Raw genomic sequence first — 6,000 nt, forward strand, 5'->3', positions numbered from 1 at the left:
AATTGATTTATTTTTTACGTATTTAAGTATAATTGATTTATCTTTTACGTAGAATATTTATAGTTTATTATGTCAAGTTTATTTTACGTAGAATATTTTATGTTTATTTAATTTAGGTCAAATGCATCTAAAGGTCCTTTAAGTTTTTCGTTTTTCCCGAAGTGGTTCTTTAAGTTTCAAAAGTCCCAAACAAGTTCTTTTAGTTTTTGAATCGTTTCAAACAAGTCCTTTTAGAGGATGATGGTGATGATTTAGATGATAGCAATAAAGAGCATTATCCACCATTTGCCATGCCTAAAAAGATGACTAATTTTAAGTGGGTGTTAGGAGCCATATTTGATACCAAAGATGAGTTCAAGGAAGCAATTACCAACTATGCTATCTACAATAGGACTTGTTTGAAACGATTCAAAAACTAAAATGACTTGTTTGGGACTTTTGAAACTTAAAGGACCACTTTGGGAAAAACGAAAAACTTAAAGGATCTTTAGATGCATTTGACCTTTAATTTTAAGTATACTTACGTAGAATATGTCATGCTTATTTTAACTATTTAAGTATAATTTAAATGTAATATGTCATGCTTATTTTACGTATTTAAGTATAATTGATTTATTTTTTAAGTAGAATATTTCTAGTTTATTATTTCATGTTTATTTTACTTATTTAATATATATTTTTTCTGTATTTCAGTAGCAAGAGGATCGTAAGTTGAGTGGCGTCTCGCACGGGAGGAAACTTAAGATTTCTGCCTTGTCACTTTCGTTATCGGTAGATGATAACCCTTGGTTCTGGGGACCGGTGGATAGATCTTGTCTAAGGCCCCTCCTTCTGGCTGGGTACGACAGCATCTCCCACGGGTTAGTGTGTGCTATGGCTGAGAGATGGCATCAGGAGACCAACAGCTTCCATCTTCCAGTTAGGGAGATAACCATCACACTTGATGATGTAGCTTGTCTTCTAGGTATCCCCATCGCTGGAAGGCTGATTCAGGAGGATGATTTAGATCCTAACCTTGGTGTACAGCTGCTGGTGAATCACTAATTGTTTCCGGTGGAGGAAGCGGTGGAGAAGGTGAGTAATAATTCAGGTGCCTCTGTCACTTACACGGCCCTGAAAGAGCGTTATGAGCACCTGTTAAATAGATGTAACCATTTTCTGGGGGATGATCTATTAGAGGAGGAGGAGCAGGAGCTGAGTCGTATTAGGCCCGCCTGTATCAAGGATTTTTCATTGCTCTTGCTTGGCTACACCCTTTTTGCCGGCAAGAACAACAAAACCATTAATCTGTTGTGGATGTTTGCGATTCGGGATTTGGATGACATAGGCACGTGGTTATGGGGCGGGGTGGAACTTGCTTTCTTGTATGAGCAGATGAATCTTACCTCCGACGAACATGTTGGCGCTGTTGGAGGTTACATAACCTTGCTTGTGGTAATATATCATTTCCTTATTTATTTATTTTTAAGTTAATCGTAAATGTTTAGTTTTTTGTATGATATTTATGTGTTGATATAAATCTGTCTTTTTGTGTTTTCAGGGATGGGTTATAACTCACATCATACATGTAGTTCCGAGGAAGAAATATGAAGATTACGAACGGGCTTACCCGTATATGGGTAGATGGAAACCTAAAAGGGGGTTTGCTGATGTTGAGCACTTCAAAGGATTGTTGGATTCGATAGAGCATTGTCATGTCACCTGGAGGTCGTACGAGCGCCGACGAGACATGGCGCCTTTTCAGGACGTGTGCTGTACTCTGGATGGATCATGGCCGACAAACAAAAGATGGTGTGTCACTTGCCCGAGCGGGTTCTGAGGCAGTACATATATGATTAGAGGGTTCCCCGATCTCCTACTATGATTACGCCTGTTGCCCCAGCAGATGTGGTTGCTGCCTTCTTGGAGTTTGCTCTGCATGTCGTTCCCCAGCAGCAGAGGGGTCACCAGGTCCCGGACGACGAGCCTTGAAAGCATTCAGATAGGTACATTAGGTGGTTCTACCGTGTATGCCATCCTCTTATCGTCAACCCTGCTCAAGAGCCTGACATTTTCATGCCGAGACCTGTCTACCAGGATATTCTTGTTGACCAGGAGTGGGCCAGACATCCTCCTGATCCATTGCAAGTCATCAACAACATGAGAGGCAGAGTGGAGCATGCGATGCAGATTCCTGAGGTGGTTTCAAATCCACTTTTCTTCAGCATTTTGGAGGGCCTACAGACCGATTATAGCGTGTTTGACCATCAGCAGGTTCTGAGGAGGAGGTCTAGGAGTCATAGTCCACATGAGCAGCAGTAATGTCTTGTTTTTATGACTTTTTTGCTATTTGTAGTATTTTTCTCGACATTGTGGTTGTATGATATTTACATTTGTGCCTCTTTATGACATTTGAGTTAATTTTAGTTAAAATCGCGTTTTTAAATTATTATTGAATGAATGCATGTTCTCTAAATTATGAGTTTTGGTTGAATCAATGAATGGTTGTACCTGAATTATTATTGAATGAATGCATACAGGGAATGAAGGAACAAGGCAGTAGCTACTGCCATTGCCAGTCTGATCTGGTGCATGCATAGCTCCAGCGCGACTTAACTCACGCCACTGCCTGTCTGTTCTGGTGCTTACATAGAACCAACGTGAGTTAACTCACGCTAGTGTTAACACTAGCGTGACTTAAGTCACACTACGTTACTTAAGCCATGTAGCTATTTGTACTAGCGTATGTTAAGTCACGTAAGGGTAAAAAGAGTATTTACATTGGGAATGAGAAAAATCATTTGGGTAAAGAGCAGAATTCTTAAACGTATGTTGAATAGATATATTCACGTTCAAAAGAATGATTTGGCTAGAGGAAAAGAATATGGTGGGTGTGAAATAAGTAATCTTGCTAAAAAGTGAGTCGATACTAAGCCTCTATTTTGTGGATTCTACTAAACTAAAAACCATCGTTGATGGAGAGTTTGATATGGTTGATATCTTCTATTAGGGAGACATGGGTGCTCAAATGGTTGAAGAAGTTGGTTTGAAATAGGTTTATATGCATTTTTTGTCACTTAACTTTAAAATAGGTTTAAAATAGGTTTAGATGCAATGTAGAGGAAAATATTGTACCAAATCATCAAAACTCTTTTTGATGTGGAAGAAAATTTACATTCAAAGGTTATGGTTGCTTGTATGACATACCACAATGTGAATGTTATCGTTGATGATCTAAATGTCTATGTTGTTCATGGCTTGGAGATATTACACCATTTTTTGAAGGACAAAGACACTAGAAAAATAAATAATAGGATATATAATGATGAGGAAGAGAATATACATTTTTTCAACAACAAGGTATCTACGTTTAAAGCCCGTCTAAAGCTCAAAAGGAAAAACTCTCAACATAGACAAACTTATTATAGTTAGCATCAAAATTTTGCTTAATGCGATGAAAATGATTTTTGATGGTGGCTGAAGTTTGAACCCTGAACCTTGCATATATTATGTATTATCCCTTTCAATTGAGTTAAGTTCACAGGAACAATACCATAAAAATTATTGAATTGTCTAACTAATATTTCTCTTCATTTAATTTTTTTTTATGATGATTTATTTGTGTTGTCATAAAATATTATTAGATGATAATATTAAATATACCGAACTCTATTTATGAAGCCATGATTTAATATTGTGTCCTGATAATATATAGATGTATTTGGTTGAAAATTTAAATCAAATACACCAACTTTCTTTGATCAATATTTGATTATAATTAGTCACTAAGAGAGTGGATAATTTTTTATTTTTTTTTGACAAAGAGTGGATAATATATTATATTAGTATATTTGTCAAAAAAAAAAATAAAAAAAAAATATATATATATATATATATATATATGGATCTTAATTGTATTCACCAACTTTCTGTGAAGTTAGTTTTTTTTTTTTTTTTTACAAGAGGTGAAGTTAGTTGTATTCACTTAATTGTACTTAAAATGATTCTAACATGGATCTTTAAAAAAGAAAAAAAAAGTTAAGTTTTGTCAATTTTAGTAAAAATAAATTTTATGATAATAAAATATATGGGATAATAGTCACTTTGGTCTTTTAATATGTAATGAGTAGTCACAATAATCTCTCAATGTACAAAAATTTCAAAATAATCGCTGATTGTGCAATTCATTAGTCAAAATAGCCCATGATGTTAAAATGCTTCATTAATATTCTCATATTTGTCCTTCAATATACTTACTTATTATCATTTTAGTCCTTATATGAAAAGAGTTATTGTCAGCATTAAGATTATTTTAGTGTCAGAGACTATTTTGAATAACAGAGTGCACTATCAAAGACTATTTTAAATTTTTGATACATTGGGAGACTATTGTCACTATTCATTACACATGCAGGGACGAAAGTGACTATTATCCCTAAAAAAAATATATAATAAAAACAACATTTTGTAAAAATTTACTAAAAAATAGTAAGATTCATATCCGGACCGAGTTCATATTAGATGTCTTTTTTTTTTTTGGCTAAATTATCTTTTTGATCCTCTAACTATTTAATTGGTATCGGATTGATCCTCTAATTAAAAATTGATTTATTTCGGTCCTCTAAGTTTCTCACCGTTACTACATTTAGTCATTTCTGTTAGTTTTATTCAAATAAATGTTAGGGTTTGTGTTATGTGGTCCTCTAACCTTATTTATTAGTATCATTTTGGTCATATGCCTTGTTAAGATATTATGATTAAATAGTGACTAATATTATTGGTAACTATAATGGTTCATATGTATGTGTGAAACAGAAGGTCAAGTACCCACATAACACAAACCCTAACATTTATTTGAATAAAACTAACAGAAAAGACTAAATGTAGTAACGGTGAGAAACTTAGAGGATCGAAATAAATCAATTTTTAGTTAGAGGACTAATCCGATACCAATTAAATAGTTAGAGGACCAAAAAGGTAATCAAGCCTCTTTTTTTTGTAGATAGACGAAATAGCAAAACTATTATAAACCCACACACACATGTAAAGGTATCGGGGTTCGAATACCGGTCATGACATCCGTCCTAACAATTTTGTCATTTTGTCAGTTGAGTTAAGACTTCTGAATAATTAGATGTCTCTTTCTACTCAAACTCATCTAATATAACAATAATTATTTGCTTATATTTGAATTTTGAATTATTTGATCACCTAGATTATAGAAATGAAGACCTCTATGAAACTTTAGAAGCCACCAAGCCAGCACGAATGCTTATGTTACTTGATTGTGTACTAGCATTGATATATATTTTGAAGCATATGTACTAGCATTGATATGATTTTTGTTGTCTTTTTTACCTTTCTTTTTTTGGGGACATACTTCTACACTAATTGTGTACCTAGTGATAGGAATATCTCAATAGTTATAGGCTGTTGCTTGTCCTAATCTCTGTAGCCAGGCCTTGTCCTTTTATATATGATCCCAACAAACCCATTTAATTGTGCACATATTGAAAGAAACCTAATATGAAATATTGATTTTATGTGACTCTTTAAAGGGACAGGTTCCTAAAATTATTCGAACATGGCAGTTATCGGTTCATACTTTTTGGCCAACAAATCATTTTTGGGCGGGTATTTGTCACCTGCTACAAATAAATATGTTTTTTTTATAAATAAAACTGCACTTGTTTCTTAACTTAACTAAACTATAACTCGTAAGACGCGTAGATTTTTTAAAGTTTCATATATATAAATATACAACTGGCTATATATTACGGGTCATACTAACTTATGTTCAGGAACAAGTTAAGAAGATCAAAAGAAAATTAATAGATAGTTTTTTTTATTGAAAATATAAAATTTAAAACATTTTATATATTGAATGTACAATTTAAAAAATAAAAATAAAAACAATTTCTATGTTCGACTTTTAAACTTGTGCCCAAAAAAATAAGATTTACCCATATCAAAAAAGTAAACAATTGTAGGCGCATAATCAACCCTAAAAATATTAACAAA

The sequence above is a fragment of the Medicago truncatula genome, chromosome 3 (assembly GCF_003473485.1).
Source record: "Medicago truncatula cultivar Jemalong A17 chromosome 3, MtrunA17r5.0-ANR, whole genome shotgun sequence".
Lineage (NCBI taxonomy): Eukaryota > Viridiplantae > Streptophyta > Magnoliopsida > Fabales > Fabaceae > Medicago > Medicago truncatula.